This window comes from Girardinichthys multiradiatus, chromosome 11 (genome assembly GCF_021462225.1).
Source record: "Girardinichthys multiradiatus isolate DD_20200921_A chromosome 11, DD_fGirMul_XY1, whole genome shotgun sequence".
In the NCBI taxonomy this organism is placed as follows: Eukaryota; Metazoa; Chordata; class Actinopteri; order Cyprinodontiformes; family Goodeidae; genus Girardinichthys; species Girardinichthys multiradiatus.
This window is the reverse complement of record NC_061804.1, coordinates 3,415,237-3,438,320: the sequence shown is the minus strand read 5'-3', so window position 1 is coordinate 3,438,320 and position 23,084 is coordinate 3,415,237. Positions and strand designations below refer to the sequence as shown.

The following is a 23,084-nucleotide window of genomic DNA, read 5'->3' as shown; positions in this document are numbered from 1 at the left end:
ACAAATGGTTGACATATTGTACATCACACATGTATGAGCATAAAACGACAAATTATGTTTTAAGACCGACTGTATATTTAGACGTAGTCAAGTTCATCTTGTGCTCTGTTTACAGATAGAGAAGTGCCCACTACTGCTGAGAGGCCACCAGATACTTTTCTCCCAGCCACAAGGGTGTTTGTGTGGGTTTCATCTTCCTAAGGTAAGCCAAATTTTGGCCTTTTTTAACTACAGTTGATGCAGTATGCATACAGTGTAAAGATGCATTTCTTTCTCATAATGTATTCTTGGAGTATTTGTTGTTTATTTCTGGGCTGGTTGGGCAACAGGTCTGTTCCACAGCAGAGGAAAAAGATTAGCAGGTAAAAGAAGGTCATAAGGTTTAAACTAACTTCATCACTAATATAATAAAAAACACAACAAAAAACCTCTTAATCGGTCACATCATTTGCATGAAATGGGTTCTTATTGATTCTTCATTTTGAATGAAGTGTGTGAGTGGTTGTTGGTGATTGGAGGGTCCATTGGCGCATGCTTTTGCAACTGTGTTTCTGTCACTCCACCTCTAAGGACAACTGTGGCTACATGCTGACAACCACCACTGAGTGAATGAATAAAATCCCCTCACCCTGGTGAAGCACTTTGGGATGTCTTGTGAAAAGCACTGTACAGAAGAGATCCCCTTCCCTGCTTTCCTTAGTTATAGTATTAACATAGTATTGAGCAGTAGTATTCTGCTACCTTTAAATCACTGATCATTTTGACTATTATCTCTCTCTTTCTCAAAAGTTTTGGGAATGCTCCTGTTTATATACATTGTTCTAAACATATGTACTGCAACACTGTGTTTTATCAAGAGCAGGGTCAATGCAGCTAGCTATCAGGAGATTTTGGAGCACTTCATGCTTCCATCTGCTGAAAAGCTTTATGGAGATGAAGATTTCATTTTTCAGCACGACCTGGCACCTGCTCACAGTGCCAAAACCACTGGTAAATGGTTTACTGACCATGGTATCACTGTGCTCAATTGGCCTGCCAACTCTCCTGACCTGAACCCCATAGAGAATCTGTGGGATATTGTGAAGAGAACGTTGAGAGACTCAAGACCCAACGTTCTGGATGAGCTAAAGGCCGCTATCGAAGCATCCTGGGCCTCCATAAGACCTCAGCAGTGCCACAGGCTGATTGCCTCCATGCCACGCCTCATTAAAGCAGTCATTTCTGCAAAAGGATTCCCGACCAAGTATTGAGTGCATAACTGTACATGATTATTTGAAGGTTGACGTTTTTTGTATTAAAAACACTTTTCTTTTATTGGTCAGATGAAATATGCTAATTTTGTGAAATAGGAATTTTGGGTTTTCATGAGCTGTTTGCCAAAATCATCCGTATTAAGACAATAAAAGACCTGAAATATTTCAGTTAGTGTGCAATGAATCTAAAATATATGAATGTTAAATTTTCATCATGACATTATGGAAAATAATGAACTTTATCACAATATGCTAATATTTTGAAAAGGACCTGTATGTACAAACTTGGCAATAAAGCTGATTCTGATTCTGTTGAGGACTTCACTTGGACACCACAGGGCTGTCAGGAAAGGATGGTGGTCCTTACGTGCTTTATAGAGGGGCCGGGCGATATTTCTACTTTCTAAGCTAATTAAACACACCTGATTCAAATGACGGGTTCACTGCAAGGCCCCTGCAGAACTGGTCAAGAAGGCAATGCTTTAGTACACCTGACTCAAATGAAAGGATCATCATAAGGCCTTTGCGCAGCTTGACAACACGCCTTACCTATTAATCACTGTTTTCAGTCACCTGTATCCCTGAAGGAAATTATCTAAATCAATGAAGGACAACAGCCTCAGAGGATTGAAATAATACACTACAGATGTAGAACCGATATCATGGTTTTGTGCTTTCAATAAGTGTCAAGGATTAAAGACGTCTCAGTAAGATAGGTCAAGAAGGACTCACTCACACAAACAACTGAGCAAGCAATAAGGCGCTGTGATCGTATAGTGGTCAGTACTCTGCGTTGTGATCGCAGCAACCCCGGTTTGACTCCGGGTCACGGCATTCCATTCTGACAACCTCTCTACAACTTCTTTAGGAAACGTAGCATTGGTATGCGTGTCAGGAAAGGATGGTGGACCTTCTATGTGCTTTATAGAGGGGCCGGGCGATATTTCTACTTTCTTAGCTAATTCAACACACCTGATTCAAATGACGGGTTCACTGCAAGGCCCCTGCAGAACTGGTCAAGAAGGCAATGTGACAATTTAGAATTTTGAATCCCCTGTGTGTAGTAGGAAAATGTGTAAAATATTAAAGAGCACCAGCTGTTGAGGACTTCATTTGGACACCTCAGGGCTGTAAAATTCAGCGACTAATGTCACGTCAAAAGGTTTGTTCATAATGGGTGTGAGAAATATATGCTGTAGCTACGTCGGTTGTATACATTTGGTGGATGCTGAGTGCATCTTGTCTTTGTGGCCTTCGATAGCTCAGTTGGTAGAGCGGAGGACTGTAGGGCGTTAACTCAGGCATCCTTAGGTCGCTGGTTCAACTCCGGCTCGAAGGAGTCACTTTTCCCAGACTTGAAGGCTGGAGAATGCGCAATTTATGACCACTCATCATAGGGCAATGTTTTACACAGAGTTCAAAAGGACTATGTTTGTGTTTGTAAAACCTTGACCTTTTTACCTTCATAACTTTTTGTAGTATGGTGTAAAGTCAATCCCCGGAGGTTCAGCTTGTTTAAACAGATTCTGCTGAGGAATGATCTAGCTGTTTTGGATCTCTGTGTTGTGAGTGCAGCGACCACGGTTAAAGTCGCTGCTACAGAACGCCATTTTAAAAAAACCCGCTAATCTTTGTTCTTAAAGTAATACTACTCAGCGTAGCAGAAAGGGATGGGACGTCTTGTATGTTGTGTAGAGAAATGCGTGCAGTGTCTTCCATGCCTGAGGTCTTTTCCCGCTTTAGTACACCTGACTCAAATGAAAGGATCATCATAAAGCCTTTGCGCAGCTTGACAACACGCCTTACCTATTAATCACTCTTTTCAGTATCCCTGAAGGAAATTATCTAAATCAATGAAGGACAACAGCCTCAGAGGATTGAAATAATACACTACAGGTGTAGAACCGATATCATGGTTTTGTGCTTTCAATAAGTGTCAGGGATTAAAGACGTCTCAGTAAGATAGGTCAAGAAGGACTCACTCACACAAACAACTGAGCAAGCAATAAGGCGCTGTGATCGTATAGTGGTCAGTACTCTGCGTTGTGATCGCAGCAACCCCGGTTCGACTCCGGGTCACGGCATTCCATTCTGACAACCTCTCTACAACTTCTTTAGGAAAAGTAGCATTGGTATGCGTGTCAGGAAAGGATGGTGGACCTTCTATGTGCTTTATAGAGGGGCCGGGCGATATTTCTACTTTCTTAGCTAATTCAACACACCTGATTCAAATGACGGGTTCACTGCAAGGCCCCTGCAGAACTGGTCAAGAATGCAATGTGACAATTTAGAATTTTGAATCCCCTGTGTGTAGTAGGAAAATGTGTAAAATATTAAAAAGCACCAGCTGTTGAGGACTTCATTTGGACACCTCAGGGCTGTAAAATTCAGCGACTAATGTCACGTCAAAAGGTTTGTTCATAATGGGTGTGAGAAATATATGCCATAGCTACGTTGGTTGTATACATTTGGTGGATGCTGAGTGCATCCTGTCTTTGTGGCCTTCGATAGCTCAGTTGGTAGAGCGGAGGACTGTAGGGCGTTAACTCAGGCATCCTTAGGTCGCTGGTTCAACTCCGGCTCAAAGGAGTCACTTTTCCCAGACTTGAAGGCTGGAGAATGCGCAATTTATGACCACTCATCATAGGGCAATGTTTTACACAGAGTTCAAAAGGACTATGTTTGTGTTTGTAAAACCTTGACCTTTTTACCTTCATAACTTTTTGTAGTATGGTGTAAAGTCAATCCCCGGAGGTTCAGCTTGTTTAAACAGATTCTGCTGAGGAATGATCTAGCTGTTTTGGATCTCTGTGTTGTGAGTGCAGCGACCACGGTTAAAGTCGCTGCTACAGAACGCCATTTTAAAAAAACCCGCTAATCTTTGTTCTTAAAGTAATACTACTCAGCGTAGCAGAAAGGGATGGGACGTCTTGTATGTTGTGTAGAGAAATGCGTGCAGTGTCTTCCATGCCTGAGGTCTTTTCCCGCTTTAGTACACCTGACTCAAATGAAAGGATCATCATAAGGCCTTTGCGCAGCTTGACAACACGCCTTATCTATTAATCACTCTTTTCAGTATCCCTGAAGGAAATTATCTAAATCAATGAAGGACAACAGCCTCAGAGGATTGAAATAATACACTACAGGTGTAGAACCGATATCATGGTTTTGTGCTTTCAATAAGTGTCAGGGATTAAAGACGTCTCAGTAAGATAGGTCAAGAAGGACTCACTCACACAAACAACTGAGCAAGCAATAAGGCGCTGTGATCGTATAGTGGTCAGTACTCTGCGTTGTGGTCGCAGCAACCCCGGTTCGACTCCGGGTCACGGCATTCCATTCTGACAACCTCTCTACAACTTCTTTAGGAAAAGTAGCATTGGTATGCGTGTCAGGAAAGGATGGTGGACCTTCTATGTGCTTTATAGAGGGGCCGGGCGATATTTCTACTTTCTTAGCTAATTCAACACACCTGATTCAAATGACGGGTTCACTGCAAGGCCCCTGCAGAACTGGTCAAGAAGGCAATGTGACAATTTAGAATTTTGAATCCCCTGTGTGTAGTAGGAAAATGTGTAAAATATTAAAGAGCACCAGCTGTTGAGGACTTCATTTGGACACCTCAGGGCTGTAAAATTCAGGGACTAATGTCACGTCAAAAGGTTTGTTCATAATGGGTGTGAGAAATATATGCCGTAGCTACGTCGGTTGTATACATTTGGTGGATGCTGAGTGCATCTTGTCTTTGTGGCCTTCGATAGCTCAGTTGGTAGAGCGGAGGACTGTAGGGCGTTAACTCAGGCATCCTTAGGTCGCTGGTTCAACTCCAGCTCGAAGGAGTCACTTTTCCCAGACTTGAAGGCTGGAGAATGCGCAATTTATGACCACTCATCATAGGGCAATGTTTTACACAGAGTTCAAAAGGACTATGTTTGTGTTTGTAAAACCTTGACCTTTTTACCTTCATAACTTTTTGTAGTATGGTGTAAAGTCAATCCCCGGAGGTTCAGCTTGTTTAAACAGATTCTGCTGAGGAATGATCTAGCTGTTTTGGATCTCTGTGTTGTGAGTGCAGCGACCACGGTTAAAGTCGCTGCTACAGAACGCCATTTTAAAAAAACCCGCTAATCTTTGTTCTTAAAGTAATACTACTCAGCGTAGCAGAAAGGGATGGGACGTCTTGTATGTTGTGTAGAGAAATGCGTGCAGTGTCTTCCATGCCTGAGGTCTTTTCCCGCTTTAGTACACCTGACTCAAATGAAAGGATCATCATAAGGCCTTTGCGCAGCTTGACAACACGCCTTATCTATTAATCACTCTTTTCAGTATCCCTGAAGGAAATTATCTAAATCAATGAAGGACAACAGCCTCAGAGGATTGAAATAATACACTACAGGTGTAGAACCGATATCATGGTTTTGTGCTTTCAATAAGTGTCAGGGATTAAAGACGTCTCAGTAAGATAGGTCAAGAAGGACTCACTCACACAAACAACTGAGCAAGCAATAAGGCGCTGTGATTGTATAGTGGTCAGTACTCTGCGTTGTGGTCGCAGCAACCCCGGTTCGACTCCGGGTCACGGCATTCCATTCTGACAACCTCTCTACAACTTCTTTAGGAAAAGTAGCATTGGTCTCCGTGTCAGGAAAGGATGGTGGACCTTCTATGTGCTTTATAGAGGGGCCGGGCGATATTTCTACTTTCTTAGCTAATTCAACACACCTGATTCAAATGACGGGTTCACTGCAAGGCCCCTGCAGAACTGGTCAAGAAGGCAATGTGACAATTTAGAATTTTGAATCCCCTGTGTGTAGTAGGAAAATGTGTAAAATATTAAAAAGCACCAGCTGTTGAGGACTTCATTTGGACACCTCAGGGCTGTAAAATTCAGGGACTAATGTCACGTCAAAAGGTTTGTTCATAATGGGTGTGAGAAATATATGCCGTAGCTACGTCGGTTGTATACATTTGGTGGATGCTGAGTGCATCTTGTCTTTGTGGCCTTCGATAGCTCAGTTGGTAGAGCGGAGGACTGTAGGGCGTTAACTCAGGCATCCTTAGGTCGCTGGTTCAACTCCGGCTCGAAGGAGTCACTTTTCCCAGACTTGAAGGCTGGAGAATGCGCAATTTATGACCACTCATCATAGGGCAATGTTTTACACAGAGTTCAAAAGGACTATGTTTGTGTTTGTAAAACCTTGACCTTTTTACCTTCATAACTTTTTGTAGTATGGTGTAAAGTCAATCCCCGGAGGTTCAGCTTGTTTAAACAGATTCTGCTGAGGAATGATCTAGCTGTTTTGGATCTCTGTGTTGTGAGTGCAGCGACCACGGTTAAAGTCGCTGCTACAGAACGCCATTTTAAAAAAACCCGCTAATCTTTGTTCTTAAAGTAATACTACTCAGCGTAGCAGAAAGGGATGGGACGTCTTGTATGTTGTGTAGAGAAATGCGTGCAGTGTCTTCCATGCCTGAGGTCTTTTCCCGCTTTAGTACACCTGACTCAAATGAAAGGATCATCATAAGGCCTTTGCGCAGCTTGACAACACGCCTTATCTATTAATCACTCTTTTCAGTATCCCTGAAGGAAATTATCTAAATCAATGAAGGACAACAGCCTCAGAGGATTGAAATAATACACTACAGGTGTAGAACCGATATCATGGTTTTGTGCTTTCAATAAGTGTCAGGGATTAAAGACGTCTCAGTAAGATAGGTCAAGAAGGACTCACTCACACAAACAACTGAGCAAGCAATAAGGTGCTGTGATCGTATAGTGGTCAGTACTCTGCGTTGTGGTCGCAGCAACCCCGGTTCGACTCCGGGTCACGGCATTCCATTCTGACAACCTCTCTACAACTTCTTTAGGAAAAGTAGCATTGGTCTCCGTGTCAGGAAAGGATGGTGGACCTTCTATGTGCTTTATAGAGGGGCCGGGCGATATTTCTACTTTCTTAGCTAATTCAACACACCTGATTCAAATGACGGGTTCACTGCAAGGCCCCTGCAGAACTGGTCAAGAAGGCAATGTGACAATTTAGAATTTTGAATCCCCTGTGTGTAGTAGGAAAATGTGTAAAATATTAAAGAGCACCAGCTGTTGAGGACTTCATTTGGACACCTCAGGGCTGTAAAATTCAGGGACTAATGTCACGTCAAAAGGTTTGTTCATAATGGGTGTGAGAAATATATGCCGTAGCTACGTCGGTTGTATACATTTGGTGGATGCTGAGTGCATCTTGTCTTTGTGGCCTTCGATAGCTCAGTTGGTAGAGCGGAGGACTGTAGGGCGTTAACTCAGGCATCCTTAGGTCGCTGGTTCAACTCCGGCTCGAAGGAGTCACTTTTCCCAGACTTGAAGGCTGGAGAATGCGCAATTTATGACCACTCATCATAGGGCAATGTTTTACACAGAGTTCAAAAGGACTATGTTTGTGTTTGTAAAACCTTGACCTTTTTACCTTCATAACTTTTTGTAGTATGGTGTAAAGTCAATCCCCGGAGGTTCAGCTTGTTTAAACAGATTCTGCTGAGGAATGATCTAGCTGTTTTGGATCTCTGTGTTGTGAGTGCAGCGACCACGGTTAAAGTCGCTGCTACAGAACGCCATTTTAAAAAAACCCGCTAATCTTTGTTCTTAAAGTAATACTACTCAGCGTAGCAGAAAGGGATGGGACGTCTTGTATGTTGTGTAGAGAAATGCGTGCAGTGTCTTCCATGCCTGAGGTCTTTTCCCGCTTTAGTACACCTGACTCAAATGAAAGGATCATCATAAGGCCTTTGCGCAGCTTGACAACACGCCTTATCTATTAATCACTCTTTTCAGTATCCCTGAAGGAAATTATCTAAATCAATGAAGGACAACAGCCTCAGAGGATTGAAATAATACACTACAGGTGTAGAACCGATATCATGGTTTTGTGCTTTCAATAAGTGTCAGGGATTAAAGACGTCTCAGTAAGATAGGTCAAGAAGGACTCACTCACACAAACAACTGAGCAAGCAATAAGGCGCTGTGATCGTATAGTGGTCAGTACTCTGCGTTGTGGTCGCAGCAACCCCGGTTCGACTCCGGGTCACGGCATTCCATTCTGACAACCTCTCTACAACTTCTTTAGGAAAAGTAGCATTGGTCTCCGTGTCAGGAAAGGATGGTGGACCTTCTATGTGCTTTATAGAGGGGCCGGGCGATATTTCTACTTTCTTAGCTAATTCAACACACCTGATTCAAATGACGGGTTCACTGCAAGGCCCCTGCAGAACTGGTCAAGAAGGCAATGTGACAATTTAGAATTTTGAATCCCCTGTGTGTAGTAGGAAAATGTGTAAAATATTAAAAGCACCAGCTGTTGAGGACTTCATTTGGACACCTCAGGGCTGTAAAATTCAGGGACTAATGTCACGTCAAAAGGTTTGTTCATAATGGGTGTGAGAAATATATGCCGTAGCTACGTCGGTTGTATACATTTGGTGGATGCTGAGTGCATCTTGTCTTTGTGGCCTTCGATAGCTCAGTTGGTAGAGCGGAGGACTGTAGGGCGTTAACTCAGGCATCCTTAGGTCGCTGGTTCAACTCCGGCTCGAAGGAGTCACTTTTCCCAGACTTGAAGGCTGGAGAATGCGCAATTTATGACCACTCATCATAGGGCAATGTTTTACACAGAGTTCAAAAGGACTATGTTTGTGTTTGTAAAACCTTGACCTTTTTACCTTCATAACTTTTTATAGTATGGTGTAAAGTCAATCCCCGGAGGTTCAGCTTGTTTAAACAGATTCTGCTGAGGAATGATCTAGCTGTTTTGGATCTCTGTGTTGTGAGTGCAGCGACCACGGTTAAAGTCGCTGCGACAGAACGCCATTTTAAAGAAACCCGCTAATCTTTGTTCTTAAAGAAATACTACTCAGCGTAGCAGAAAGGGATGGGACTTCTTGTATGTTGTGTAGAGAAATGCGTGCAGTGTCTTCCATGCCTGAGGTCTTTTCCTGCTTTAGTACACCTGACTCAAATGAAAGGATCATCATAAAGCCTTTGCGCAGCTTGACAACACGCCTTATCTATTAATCACTCTTTTCAGTATCCCTGAAGGAAATTATCTAAATCAATGAAGGACAACAGCCTCAGAGGATTGAAATAATACACTACAGGTGTAGAACCGATATCATGGTTTTGTGCTTTCAATAAGTGTCAGGGATTAAAGACGTCTCAGTAAGATAGGTCAAGAAGGACTCACTCACACAAACAACTGAGCAAGCAATAAGGCGCTGTGATCGTATAGTGGTCAGTACTCTGCGTTGTGATCGCAGCAACCCCGGTTCGACTCCGGGTCACGGCATTCCATTCTGACAACCTCTCTACAACTTCTTTAGGAAACGTAGCATTGGTATGCGTGTCAGGAAAGGATGGTGGACCTTCTATGTGCTTTATAGAGGGGCCGGGCGATATTTCTACTTTCTTAGCTAATTCAACACACCTGATTCAAATGACGGGTTCACTGCAAGGCCCCTGCAGAACTGGTCAAGAAGGCAATGTGACAATTTAGAATTTTGAATCCCCTGTGTGTAGTAGGAAAATGTGTAAAATATTAAAGAGCACCAGCTGTTGAGGACTTCATTTGGACACCTCAGGGCTGTAAAATTCAGGGACTAATGTCACGTCAAAAGGTTTGTTCATAATGGTTGTGAGAAATATATGTCATAGCTACGTCGGTTGTATACATTTGGTGGATGCTGATTGCAACTTGTCTTTGTGGCCTTCGATAGCTCAGTTGGTAGAGAGGAGGAATGTAGGGCGTTAACTCAGGCATCCTTAGGTCGCTGGTTCAACTCCGGGTCAAAGGAGTCACTTTTCCCAGACTTGAAGGCTGGAGAATGCGCAATTTATGACCACTCATCATAGGGCAATGTTTTACACAGAGTTCAAAAGGACTATGTTTGTGTTTGTAAAACCTTGACCTTTTTACCTTCATAACTTTTTGTAGTATGGTGTAAAGTCAATCCCCGGAGGTTCAGCTTGTTTAAACAGATTCTGCTGAGGCATGATCTAGCTGTTTTGGATCTCTGTGTTGTGAGTGCAGCGACCACGGTTAAAGTCGCTGCTACAGAACGCCATTTTAAAGAAACCCGCTAATCTTTGTTCTTAAAGTAATACTACTCAGCGTAGCAGAAAGGGATGGGACGTCTTGTATGTTGTGTAGAGAAATGCGTGCAGTGTCTTCCATGCCTGAGGTCTTTTCCCGCTTTAGTACACCTGACTCAAATGAAAGGATCATCATAAGGCCTTTGCGCAGCTTGACAACACGCCTTATCTATTAATCACTCTTTTCAGTATCCCTGAAGGAAATTATCTAAATCAATGAAGGACAACAGCCTCAGAGGATTGAAATAATACACTACAGGTGTAGAACCGATATCATGGTTTTGTGCTTTCAATAAGTGTCAGGGATTAAAGACGTCTCAGTAAGATAGGTCAAGAAGGACTCACTCACACAAACAACTGAGCAAGCAATAAGGCGCTGTGATCGTATAGTGGTCAGTACTCTGCGTTGTGGTCGCAGCAACCCCGGTTCGACTCCGGGTCACGGCATTCCATTCTGACAACCTCTCTACAACTTCTTTAGGAAAAGTAGCATTGGTCTCCGTGTCAGGAAAGGATGGTGGACCTTCTATGTGCTTTATAGAGGGGCCGGGCGATATTTCTACTTTCTTAGCTAATTCAACACACCTGATTCAAATGACGGGTTCACTGCAAGGCCCCTGCAGAACTGGTCAAGAAGGCAATGTGACAATTTAGAATTTTGAATCCCCTGTGTGTAGTAGGAAAATGTGTAAAATATTATAAAGCACCAGCTGTTGAGGACTTCATTTGGACACCTCAGGGCTGTAAAATTCAGCGACTAATGTCACGTCAAAAGGTTTGTTCATAATGGGTGTGAGAAATATATGCCGTAGCTACGTCGGTTGTATACATTTGGTGGATGCTGAGTGCATCTTGTCTTTGTGGCCTTCGATAGCTCAGTTGGTAGAGAGGAGGACTGTAGGGTGTTAACTCAGGCATCCTTAGGTCGCTCGTTCAACTCCGGGTCAAAGGAGTCAATTTTCCCAGACTTGAAGGCTGGAGAATGTGCAATTTATGACCACTCATCATAGGGCAATGTTTTACACAGAGTTCAAAAGGACTATGTTTGTGTTTGTAAAACCTTGACCTTTTTACCTTCATAACTTTTTGTAGTATGGTGTAAAGTCAATCCCCGGAGGTTCAGCTTGTTTAAACAGATTCTGCTGAGGCATGATCTAGCTGACCACTAGAATTTTGAATCCCCTGTGTAGTAGGAAAATGTGTAAAATATTAAAGAGCACCAGCTGTTGAGGACTTCATTTGGACACCTCAGGGCTGTAAAATTCAGGGACTAATGTCACGTTAAAAGGTTTGTTCATAATGGTTGTGAGAAATATATGCCGTAGCTACGTCGGTTGTATACATTTGGTGGATGCTGAGTGCATCTTGTCTTTGTGGCGTTCGATATCTCAGTTGGTAGAGAGGAGGACTGTAGTGCGTTAATTCAGGCATCCTTAGGTCGCTGGTTCAACTCTGGCTTGAAGGAGTCACTTTTCCCAGACTTGAAGGCTGGAGAATGCGCAATTTATGACCACTCATCATAGGGCAATGTTTTACACAGAGTTCAAAAGGACTATGTTTGTGTTTGTAAAACCTTGACCTTTTTACCTTCATAACTTTTTGTAGTATGGTTTAAAGTCAATCCCCGGAGGTTCAGCTTGTTTAAACAGATTCTGCTGAGGAATGATCTAGCTGTTTTGGATCTCTGTGTTGTGAGTGCAGCGACCACGGTTAAAGTCGCTGCTACAGAACGCCATTTTAAAGAAACCCGCTAATCTTTGTTCTTAAAGAAATACTACTCAGCGTAGCAGAAAGGGATGGGACTTCTTGTATGTTGTGTAGAGAAATGCGTGCAGTGTCTTCCATGCCTGAGGTCTTTTCCTGCTTTAGTACACCTGACTCAAATGAAAGGATCATCATAAAGCCTTTGCGCAGCTTGACAACACGCCTTACCTATTAATCACTCTTTTCAGTATCCCTGAAGGAAATTATCTAAATCAATGAAGGACAACAGCCTCAGAGGATTGAAATAATACACTACAGGTGTAGAACCGATATCATGGTTTTGTGCTTTCAATAAGTGTCAGGGATTAAAGACGTCTCAGTAAGATAGGTCAAGAAGGACTCACTCACACAAACAACTGAGCAAGCAATAAGGCGCTGTGATCGTATAGTGGTCAGTACTCTGCGTTGTGGTCGCAGCAAACCCGGTTCGACTCCGGGTCACGGCATTCCATTCTGACAACCTCTCTACAACTTCTTTAGGAAAAGTAGCATTGGTATGCGTGTCAGGAAAGGATGGTGGACCTTCTATGTGCTTTATAGAGGGGCCAGGCGATATTTCTACTTTCTTAGCTAATTCAACACACCTGATTCAAATGACGGGTTCACTGCAAGGCCCCTGCAGAACTGGTCAAGAAGGCAATGTGACAATTTAGAATTTTGAATCCCCTGTGTGTAGTAGGAAAATGTGTAAAATATTAAAGAGCACCAGCTGTTGAGGACTTCATTTGGACACCTCAGGGCTGTAAAATTCAGGGACTAATGTCACGTCAAAAGGTTTGTTCATAATGGGTGTGAGAAATATATGCCGTAGCTACGTCGGTTGTATACATTTGGTGGATGCTGAGTGCATCCTGTCTTTGTGGCCTTCGATAGCTCAGTTGGTAGAGCGGAGGACTGTAGGGTGTTAACTAAGGCATCCTTAGGTTGCTGGTTCAACTCCGGCTTGAAGGAGTCAATTTTCCCAGACTTGATGGCTGGAGAATGCGCAATTTATGACCACTCATCATAGGGCAATGTTTTACACAGAGTTCAAAAGGACTATGTTTGTGTTTGTAAAACCTTGACCTTTTTACCTTCATAACTTTTTGTAGTATGGTGTAAAGTCAATCCCCGGAGGTTCAGCTTGTTTAAACAGATTCTGCTGAGGCATGATCTAGCTGACCACTAGAATTTTGAATCCCCTGTGTGTAGTAGGAAAATGTGTAAAATATTAAAGAGCACCAGCTGTTGAGGACTTCATTTGGACACCTCAGGGCTGTAAAATTCAGGGACTAATGTCACGTTAAAAGGTTTGTTCATAATGGTTGTGAGAAATATATGCCGTAGCTACGTCGGTTGTATACATTTGGTGGATGCTGAGTGCATCTTGTCTTTGTGGCCTTCGATAGCTCAGTTGGTAGAGCGGAGGACTGTAGGGTGTTAACTCAGGCATCCTTAGGTCGCTGGTTCAACTCTGGCTCGAAGGAGTCACTTTTCCCAGACTTGAAGGCTGGAGAATGCGCAATTTATGACCACTCATCATAGGGCAATGTTTTACACAGAGTTCAAAAGGACTATGTTTGTGTTTGTAAAACCTTGACCTTTTTACCTTCATAACTTTTTGTAGTATGGTTTAAAGTCAATCCCCGGAGGTTCAGCTTGTTTAAACAGATTCTGCTGAGGAATGATCTAGCTGTTTTGGATCTCTGTGTTGTGAGTGCAGCGACCACGGTTAAAGTCGCTGCTACAGAACGCCATTTTAAAGAAACCCGCTAATCTTTGTTCTTAAAGAAATACTACTCAGCGTAGCAGAAAGGGATGGGACTTCTTGTATGTTGTGTAGAGAAATGCGTGCAGTGTCTTCCATGCCTGAGGTCTTTTCCTGCTTTAGTACACCTGACTCAAATGAAAGGATCATCATAAGGCCTTTGCGCAGCTTGACAACACGCCTTACCTATTAATCACTCTTTTCAGTATCCCTGAAGGAAATTATCTAAATCATTGAAGGACAACAGCCTCAGAGGATTGAAATAATACACTACAGGTGTAGAACCGATATCATGGTTTTGTGCTTTCAATAAGTGTCAGGGATTAAAGACGTCTCAGTAAGATAGGTCAAGAAGGACTCACTCACACAAACAACTGAGCAAGCAATAAGGCGCTGTGATCGTATAGTGGTCAGTACTCTGCGTTGTGGTCGCAGCAACCCCGGTTCGACTCCGGGTCACGGCATTCCATTCTGACAACCTCTCTACAACTTCTTTAGGAAAAGTAGCATTGGTCTCCGTGTCAGGAAAGGATGGTGGACCTTCTATGTGCTTTATAGAGGGGCCGGGCGATATTTCTACTTTCTTAGCTAATTCAACACACCTGATTCAAATGACGGGTTCACTGCAAGGCCCCTGCAGAACTGGTCAAGAAGGCAATGTGACAATTTAGAATTTTGAATCCCCTGTGTGTAGTAGGAAAATGTGTAAAATATTAAAGAGCACCAGCTGTTGAGGACTTCATTTGGACACCTCAGGGCTGTAAAATTCAGCGACTAATGTCACGTCAAAAGGTTTGTTCATAATGGGTGTGAGAAATATATGCCGTAGCTACGTCGGTTGTATACATTTGGTGGATGCTGAGTGCATCTTGTCTTTGTGGCCTTCGATAGCTCAGTTGGTAGAGCGGAGGACTGTAGGGCGTTAACTCAGGCATCCTTAGGTCGCTGGTTCAACTCCGGCTCAAAGGAGTCACTTTTCCCAGACTTGAAGGCTGGAGAATGCGCAATTTATGACCACTCATCATAGGGCAATGTTTTACACAGAGTTCAAAAGGACTATGTTTGTGTTTGTAAAACCTTGACCTTTTTACCTTCATAACTTTTTGTAGTATGGTGTAAAGTCAATCCCCGGAGGTTCAGCTTGTTTAAACAGATTCTGCTGAGGAATGATCTAGCTGTTTTGGATCTCTGTGTTGTGAGTGCAGCGACCACGGTTAAAGTCGCTGCTACAGAACGCCATTTTAAAGAAACCCGCTAATCTTTGTTCTTAAAGTAATACTACTCAGCGTAGCAGAAAGGGATGGGACTTCTTGTATGTTGTGTAGAGAAATGCGTGCAGTGTCTTCCATGCTTGAGGTCTTTTCCTGCTTTAGTACACCTGACTCAAATGAAAGGATCATCATAAGGCCTTTGCGCAGCTTGACAACACGCCTTACCTATTAATCACTCTTTTCAGTATCCCTGAAGGAAATTATCTAAATCATTGAAGGACAACAGTCTCAGAGGATTGAAATAATACACTACAGGTGTAGAACCGATATCATGGTTTTGTGCTTTCAATAAGTGTCAGGGATTAAAGACGTCTCAGTAAGATAGGTCAAGAAGGACTCACTCACACAAACAACTGAGCAAGCAATAAGGCGCTGTGATCGTATAGTGGTCAGTACTCTGCGTTGTGGTTGCAGCAACCCCGGTTCGACTCCGGGTCACGGCATTCCATTCTGACAACCTCTCTACAACTTCTTTAGGAAAAGTAGCATTGGTCTCCGTGTCAGGAAAGGATGGTGGACCTTCTATGTGCTTTATAGAGGGGCCGGGCGATATTTCTACTTTCTTAGCTAATTCAACACACCTGATTCAAATGACGGGTTCACTGCAAGGCCCCTGCAGAACTGGTCAAGAAGGCAATGTGACAATTTAGAATTTTGAATCCCCTGTGTGTAGTAGGAAAATGTGTAAAATATTAAAGAGCACCAGCTGTTGAGGACTTCATTTGGACACCTCAGGGCTGTAAAATTCAGCGACTAATGTCACGTCAAAAAGTTTGTTCATAATGGGTGTGAGAAATATATGCCGTAGCTACGTCGGTTGTATACATTTGGTGGATGCTGAGTGCATCTTGTCTTTGTGGCCTTCGATAGCTCAGTTGGTAGAGCGGAGGACTGTAGGGCGTTAACTCAGGCATCCTTAGGTCGCTCGTTCAACTCTGGGTCAAAGGAGTCAATTTTCCCAGACTTGAAGGCTGGAGAATGCGCAATTTATGACCACTCATCATAGGGCAATGTTTTACACAGAGTTCAAAAGGACTATGTTTGTGTTTGTAAAACCTTGACCTTTTTACCTTCATAACTTTTTGTAGTATGGTGTAAAGTCAATCCCCGGAGGTTCAGCTTGTTTAAACAGATTCTGCTGAGGCATGATCTAGCTGACCACTAGAATTTTGAATCCCCTGTGTGTAGTAGGAAAATGTGTAAAATATTAAAGAGCACCAGCTGTTGAGGACTTCATTTGGACACCTCAGGGCTGTAAAATTCAGGGACTAATGTCACGTTAAAAGGTTTGTTCATAATGGTTGTGAGAAATATATGCCGTAGCTACGTCGGTTGTATACATTTGGTGGATGCTGAGTGCATCTTGTCTTTGTGGCCTTCGATAGCTCAGTTGGTAGAGCGGAGGACTGTAGGGCGTTAACTCAGGCATCCTTAGGTCGCTGGTTCAACTCCGGCTCGAAGGAGTCACTTTTCCCAGACTTGAAGGCTGGAGAATGCGCAATTTATGACCACTCATCATAGGGCAATGTTTTACACAGAGTTCAAAAGGACTATGTTTGTGTTTGTAAAACCTTGACCTTTTTACCTTCATAACTTTTTGTAGTATGGTGTAAAGTCAATCCCCGGAGGTTCAGCTTGTTTAAACAGATTCTGCTGAGGCATGATCTAGCTGTTTTGGATCTCTGTGTTGTGAGTGCAGCGACCACGGTTAAAGTCGCTGCTACAGAACGCCATTTTAAAGAAACCCGCTAATCTTTGTTCTTAAAGTAAATACTACTCAGCGTAGCAGAAAGGGATGGGACTTCTTGTATGTTGTGTAGAGAAATGCGTGCAGTGTCTTCCATGCCTGAGGTCTTTTCCTGCTTTAGTACACCTGACTCAAATGAAAGGATCATCATAAAGCCTTTGCGCAGCTTGACAACACGCCTTACCTATTAATCACTCTTTTCAGTATCCCTGAAGGAAATTATCTAAATCATTGAAGGACAACAGCCTCAGAGGATTGAAATAATACACTACAGGTGTAGAACCGATATCATGGTTTTGTGCTTTCAATAAGTGTCAGGGATTAAAGACGTCTCAGTAAGATAGGTCAAGAAGGACTCACTCACACAAACAACTGAGCAAGCAATAAGGCGCTGTGATCGTATAGTGGTCAGTACTCTGCGTTGTGGTTGCAGCAACCCCAGTTCGACTCCGGGTCACGGCATTCCATTCTGACAACCTCTCTACAACTTCTTTAGGAAAAGTAGCATTGGTCTCCGTGTCAGGAAAGGATGGTGGACCTTCTATGTGCTTTATAGAGGGGCCGGGCGATATTTCTACTTTCTTAGCTAATTCAACACACCTGATTCAAATGACGGGTTCACTGCAAGGCCCCTGCAGAACTGGTCAAAAAGGCAATGTGACAATTTAGAATTTTGAATCCCCTGTGTGTAGTAGGAAAATGTGTAAAATATTAAAGAGCACCAGCTGTTGAGGACTTCATTTGGACACCTCAGGGCTGTAAAATTCAGCGACTAATGTCACGTCAAAAGGTTTGTTCATAATGGGTGTGAGAAATATATGCCGTAGCTACGTCGGTTGTATACATTTGGTGGATGCTGAGTGCATCTTGTCTTTGTGGCCTTCGATAGCTCAGTTGGTAGAGTGGAGGACTGTAGGGCGTTAACTCAGGCATCCTTAGGTCGCTGGTTCAACTCCGGCTCAAAGGAGTCACTTTTCCCAGACTTGAAGGCTGGAGAATGCGCAATTTATGACCACTCATCATAGGGCAATGTTTTACACAGAGTTCAAAAGGACTATGTTTGTGTTTGTAAAACCTTGACCTTTTTACCTTCATAACTTTTTGTAGTATGGTGTAAAGTCAATCCCCGGAGGTTCAGCTTGTTTAAACAGATTCTGCTGAGGCATGATCTAGCTGTTTTGGATCTCTGTGTTGTGAGTGCAGCGACCACGGTTAAAGTCGCTGCTACAGAACGCCATTTTAAAGAATCCCTCTAATCCTTGTTCTTAAAGTAATACTACTCAGCGTAGCAGAAAGGGATGGGACTTCTTGTATGTTGTGTAGAGAAATGCGTGCAGTGTCTTCCATGCTTGAGGTCTTTTCCCGCTTTAGTACACCTGACTCAAATGAAAGGATCATCATAAGGCCTTTGCGCAGCTTGACAACACGCCTTATCTATTAATCACTCTTTTCAGTATCCCTGAAGGAAATTATCTAAATCAATGAAGGACAACAGCCTCAGAGGATTGAAATAATACACTACAGGTGTAGAACCGATATCATGGTTTTGTGCTTTCAATAAGTGTCAGGGATTAAAGACGTCTCAGTAAGATAGGTCAAGAAGGACTCACTCACACAAACAACTGAGCAAGCAATAAGGCGCTGTGATCGTATAGTGGTCAGTACTCTGCGTTGTGGTCGCAGCAACCCCGGTTCGACTCCGGGTCACGGCATTCCATTCTGACAACCTCTCTACAACTTCTTTAGGAAAAGTAGCATTGGACTCCGTGTCAGGAAAGGATGGTGGACCTTCTATGTGCTTTATAGAGGGGCCGGGCGATATTTCTACTTTCTTAGCTAATTCAACACACCTGATTCAAATGACGGGTTCACTGCAAGGCCCCTGCAGAACTGGTCAAGAAGGCAATGTGACAATTTAGAATTTTGAATCCCCTGTGTGTAGTAGGAAAATGTGTAAAATATTAAAGAGCACCAGCTGTTGAGGACTTCATTTGGACACCTCAGGGCTGTAAAATTCAGCGACTAATGTCACGTCAAAAGGTTTGTTCATAATGGGTGTGAGAAATATATGCCGTAGCTACGTCGGTTGTATACATTTGGTGGATGCTGAGTGCATCTTGTCTTTGTGGCCTTCGATAGCTCAGTTGGTAGAGCGGAGGACTGTAGGGCGTTAACTCAGGCATCCTTAGGTCGCTGGTTCAACTCCGGCTCGAAGGAGTCACTTTTCCCAGACTTGAAGGCTGGAGAATGCGCAATTTATGACCACTCATCATAGGGCAATGTTTTACACAGAGTTCAAAAGGACTATGTTTGTGTTTGTAAAACCTTGACCTTTTTACCTTCATAACTTTTTGTAGTATGGTGTAAAGTCAATCCCCGGAGGTTCAGCTTGTTTAAACAGATTCTGCTGAGGAATGATCTAGCTGTTTTGGATCTCTGTGTTGTGAGTGCAGCGACCACGGTTAAAGTCGCATCTACAGAACGCCATTTTAAAGAAACCCGCTAATCTTTGTTCTTAAAGTAATACTACTCAGCGTAGCAGAAAGGGATGGGACTTCTTGTATGTTGTGTAGAGAAATGCGTGCAGTGTCTTCCATGCCTGAGGTCTTTTCCTGCTTTAGTACACCTGACTCAAATGAAAGGATCATCATAAGGCCTTTGCGCAGCTTGACAACACGCCTTACCTATTAATCACTCTTTTCAGTATCCCTGAAGGAAATTATCTAAATCATTGAAGGACAACAGTCTCAGAGGATTGAAATAATACACTACAGGTGTAGAACCGATATCATGGTTTTGTGCTTTCAATAAGTGTCAGGGATTAAAGACGTCTCAGTAAGATAGGTCAAGAAGGACTCACTCACACAAACAACTGAGCAAGCAATAAGGCGCTGTGATCGTATAGTGGTCAGTACTCTGCGTTGTGGTTGCAGCAACCCCGGTTCGACTCCGGGTCACGGCATTCCATTCTGACAACCTCTCTACAACTTCTTTAGGAAAAGTAGCATTGGTCTCCGTGTCAGGAAAGGATGGTGGACCTTCTATGTGCTTTATAGAGGGGCCGGGCGATATTTCTTCTTTCTTAGCTAATTCAACACACCTGATTCAAATGACGGGTTCACTGCAAGGCCCCTGCAGAACTGGTCAAGAAGGCAATGTGACAATTTAGAATTTTGAATCCCCTGTGTGTAGTAGGAAAATGTGTAAAATATTAAAGAGCACCAGCTGTTGAGGACTTCATTTGGACACCTCAGGGCTGTAAAATTCAGCGACTAATGTCACGTCAAAAGGTTTGTTCATAATGGGTGTGAGAAATATATGCCGTAGCTACGTTGGTTGTATACATTTGGTGGATGCTGAGTGCATCCTGTCTTTGTGGCCTTCGATAGCTCAGTTGGTAGAGCGGAGGACTGTAGGGCGTTAACTCAGGCATCCTTAGGTCGCTGGTTCAACTCCGGCTTGAAGGAGTCACTTTTCCCAGACTTGAAGGCTGTAGAATGCGCAATTTATGACCACTCATCATAGGGCAATGTTTTACACAGAGTTCAAAAGGACTATGTTTGTGTTTGTAAAACCTTGACCTTTTTACCTTCATAACTTTTTGTAGTATGGTGTAAAGTCAATCCCCGGAGGTTCAGCTTCTTTAAACAGATTCTGCTGAGGCATGATCTAGCTGTTTTGGATCTCTGTGTTGTGAGTGCAGCGACCACGGTTAAAGTCGCTGCTACAGAACGCCATTTTAAAGAATCCCTCTAATCTTTGTTCTTAAAGTAATACTACTCAGCGTAGCAGAAAGGGATGGGACTTCTTGTATGTTGTGTAGAGAAATGCGTGCAGTGTCTTCCGTGCTTGAGGTCTTTTCCCGCTTTAGTACACCTGACTCAAATGAAAGGATCATCATAAGGCCTTTGCGCAGCTTGACAACACGCCTTATCTATTAATCACTCTTTTCAGTATCCCTGAAGGAAATTATCTAAATCAATGAAGGACAACAGCCTCAGAGGATTGAAATAATACACTACAGGTGTAGAACCGATATCATGGTTTTGTGCTTTCAATAAGTGTCAGGGATTAAAGACGTCTCAGTAAGATAGGTCAAGAAGGACTCACTCACACAAACAACTGAGCAAGCAATAAGGTGCTGTGATCGTATAGTGGTCAGTACTCTGCGTTGTGGTCGCAGCAACCCCGGTTCGACTCCGGGTCATGGCATTACATTCTGAAAACCTTTCTACAACTTCTTTAGGAAAAGTAGCATTGGACTCCGTGTCAGGAAAGGATGGTGGACCTTCTATGTGCTTTATAGAGGGGCCAGGCGATATTTCTACTTTCTTAGCTAATTCAACACACCTGATTCAAATGACGGGTTCACTGCAAGGCCCCTGCAGAACTGGTCAAGAAGGCAATGTGACAATTTAGAATTTTGAATCCCCTGTGTGTAGTAGGAAAATGTGTAAAATATTAAAGAGCACCAGCTGTTGAGGACTTCATTTGGACACCTCAGGGCTGTAAAATTCAGGGACTAATGTCACTTCAAAAGGTTTTGGTCGTAACGGGTTTGAGAAATATATGCCGTAGCTACGTTGGTTGTATACATTTGGTGGATGCTGAGTGCATCCTGTCTTTGTGGCCTTCGATAGCTCAGTTGGTAGAGCGGAGGACTGTAGGGCGTTAACTCAGGCATCCTTAGGTCGCTGGTTCAACTCCGGCTTGAAGGAGTCACTTTTCCCAGACTTGAAGGCTGTAGAAATGCGCAATTTATGACCACTCATCATAGGGCAATGTTTTACACAGAGTTCAAAAGGACTATGTTTGTGTTTGTAAAACCTTGACCTTTTTACCTTCATAACTTTTTGTAGTATGGTGTAAAGTCAATCCCCGGAGGTTCAGCTTCTTTAAACAGATTCTGCTGAGGCATGATCTAGCTGTTTTGGATCTCTGTGTTGTGAGTGCAGCGACCACGGTTAAAGTCGCTGCTACAGAACGCCATTTTAAAGAATCCCTCTAATCTTTGTTCTTAAAGTAATACTACTCAGCGTAGCAGAAAGGGATGGGACTTCTTGTATGTTGTGTAGAGAAATGCGTGCAGTGTCTTCCGTGCCTGAGGTCTTTTCCTGCTTTAGTACACCTGACTCAAATGAAAGGATCATCATAAGGCCTTTGCGCAGCTTGACAACACGCCTTATCTATTAATCACTCTTTTCAGTATCCCTGAAGGAAATTATCTAAATCATTGAAGGACAACAGCCTCAGAGGATTGAAATAATACACTACAGGTGTAGAACCGATATCATGGTTTTGTGCTTTCAATAAGTGTCAGGGATTAAAGACGTCTCAGTAAGATAGGTCAAGAAGGACTCACTCACACAAACAACTGAGCAAGCAATAAGGTGCTGTGATCGTATAGTGGTCAGTACTCTGCGTTGTGGTCGCAGCAACCCCGGTTCGACTCCGGGTCATGGCATTACATTCTGACAACCTCTCTACAACTTCTTTAGGAAAAGTAGCATTGGTACTCCGTGTCAGGAAAGGATGGTGGACCTTCTATGTGCTTTATAGAGGGGCCAGGCGATATTTCTACTTTCTTAGCTAATTCAACACACCTGATTCAAATGACGGGTTCACTGCAAGGCCCCTGCAGAACTGGTCAAGAAGGCAATGTGACAATTTAGAATTTTGAATCCCCTGTGTGTAGTAGGAAAATGTGTAAAATATTAAAGAGCACCAGCTGTTGAGGACTTCATTTGGACACCTCAGGGCTGTAAAATTCAGGGACTAATGTCACTTCAAAAGGTTTGGTCATAATGGGTGTGAGAAATATATGCCGTAGCTACGTCGGTTGTATACATTCGGTGGATGCTGAGTGCATCTTGTCTTTGTGGCCTTCGATAGCTCAGTTGGTAGAGCGGAGGACTGTAGGGCGTTAACTCAGGCATCCTTAGGTCGCTGGTTCAACTCCGGCTCGAAGGAGTCACTTTTCCCAGACTTGAAGGCTGGAGAATGCGCAATTTATGACCACTCATCATAGGGCAATGTTTTACACAGAGTTCAAAAGGACTATGTTTGTGTTTGTAAAACCTTGACCTTTTTACCTTCATAACTTTTTGTAGTATGGTGTAAAGTCAATCCCCGGAGGTTCAGCTTGTTTAAACAGATTCTGCTGAGG

The 23,084-nt window shown here is 43.1% G+C and overlaps 1 long non-coding RNA gene and 15 other non-coding genes across 16 annotated transcripts in view; all 16 read left to right on the top strand.

Annotated features, from left to right (window-relative positions):
- The window catches only part of LOC124875875, a 412,032-nt gene extending 411,132 nt beyond the window's left edge, over positions 1-900 (top strand). The window contains exon 3 of the long non-coding RNA XR_007040157.1: positions 116-900. This is a non-coding gene — a long non-coding RNA (uncharacterized LOC124875875). The remainder of the gene's footprint in view (positions 1-115) is intronic.
- A 1,604-nt stretch (positions 901-2,504) lies between these two features.
- On the top strand, positions 2,505-2,592 carry trnay-gua. Its single transcript is given in 2 exon segments — positions 2,505-2,541; positions 2,557-2,592. It is a non-coding gene; the product is annotated as a tRNA-Tyr (tRNA).
- Positions 2,593-3,754: 1,162 nt separating this feature from the next.
- Positions 3,755-3,842, top strand: trnay-gua. The gene is given in 2 exon segments: positions 3,755-3,791; positions 3,807-3,842. It is a non-coding gene; the product is annotated as a tRNA-Tyr (tRNA).
- A 1,162-nt stretch (positions 3,843-5,004) lies between these two features.
- Positions 5,005-5,092, top strand: trnay-gua. Its single transcript is given in 2 exon segments — positions 5,005-5,041; positions 5,057-5,092. It is a non-coding gene; the product is annotated as a tRNA-Tyr (tRNA).
- Positions 5,093-6,254: 1,162 nt separating this feature from the next.
- On the top strand, positions 6,255-6,342 carry trnay-gua. Its single transcript is given in 2 exon segments — positions 6,255-6,291; positions 6,307-6,342. It is a non-coding gene; the product is annotated as a tRNA-Tyr (tRNA).
- A 1,162-nt stretch (positions 6,343-7,504) lies between these two features.
- On the top strand, positions 7,505-7,592 carry trnay-gua. The gene is given in 2 exon segments: positions 7,505-7,541; positions 7,557-7,592. It is a non-coding gene; the product is annotated as a tRNA-Tyr (tRNA).
- A 1,161-nt stretch (positions 7,593-8,753) lies between these two features.
- On the top strand, positions 8,754-8,841 carry trnay-gua. Its single transcript is given in 2 exon segments — positions 8,754-8,790; positions 8,806-8,841. It is a non-coding gene; the product is annotated as a tRNA-Tyr (tRNA).
- A 4,175-nt stretch (positions 8,842-13,016) lies between these two features.
- On the top strand, positions 13,017-13,104 carry trnay-gua. Its single transcript is given in 2 exon segments — positions 13,017-13,053; positions 13,069-13,104. It is a non-coding gene; the product is annotated as a tRNA-Tyr (tRNA).
- A 427-nt stretch (positions 13,105-13,531) lies between these two features.
- trnay-gua lies at positions 13,532-13,619 on the top strand. The gene is given in 2 exon segments: positions 13,532-13,568; positions 13,584-13,619. It is a non-coding gene; the product is annotated as a tRNA-Tyr (tRNA).
- Positions 13,620-14,781: 1,162 nt separating this feature from the next.
- On the top strand, positions 14,782-14,869 carry trnay-gua. The gene is given in 2 exon segments: positions 14,782-14,818; positions 14,834-14,869. It is a non-coding gene; the product is annotated as a tRNA-Tyr (tRNA).
- Positions 14,870-16,546: 1,677 nt separating this feature from the next.
- On the top strand, positions 16,547-16,634 carry trnay-gua. The gene is given in 2 exon segments: positions 16,547-16,583; positions 16,599-16,634. It is a non-coding gene; the product is annotated as a tRNA-Tyr (tRNA).
- A 1,163-nt stretch (positions 16,635-17,797) lies between these two features.
- trnay-gua lies at positions 17,798-17,885 on the top strand. Its single transcript is given in 2 exon segments — positions 17,798-17,834; positions 17,850-17,885. It is a non-coding gene; the product is annotated as a tRNA-Tyr (tRNA).
- A 1,162-nt stretch (positions 17,886-19,047) lies between these two features.
- trnay-gua lies at positions 19,048-19,135 on the top strand. Its single transcript is given in 2 exon segments — positions 19,048-19,084; positions 19,100-19,135. It is a non-coding gene; the product is annotated as a tRNA-Tyr (tRNA).
- Positions 19,136-20,297: 1,162 nt separating this feature from the next.
- Positions 20,298-20,385, top strand: trnay-gua. The gene is given in 2 exon segments: positions 20,298-20,334; positions 20,350-20,385. It is a non-coding gene; the product is annotated as a tRNA-Tyr (tRNA).
- A 1,163-nt stretch (positions 20,386-21,548) lies between these two features.
- Positions 21,549-21,636, top strand: trnay-gua. Its single transcript is given in 2 exon segments — positions 21,549-21,585; positions 21,601-21,636. It is a non-coding gene; the product is annotated as a tRNA-Tyr (tRNA).
- A 1,164-nt stretch (positions 21,637-22,800) lies between these two features.
- Positions 22,801-22,888, top strand: trnay-gua. Its single transcript is given in 2 exon segments — positions 22,801-22,837; positions 22,853-22,888. It is a non-coding gene; the product is annotated as a tRNA-Tyr (tRNA).
- The last annotated feature ends 196 nt before the right edge of the window (positions 22,889-23,084 follow it).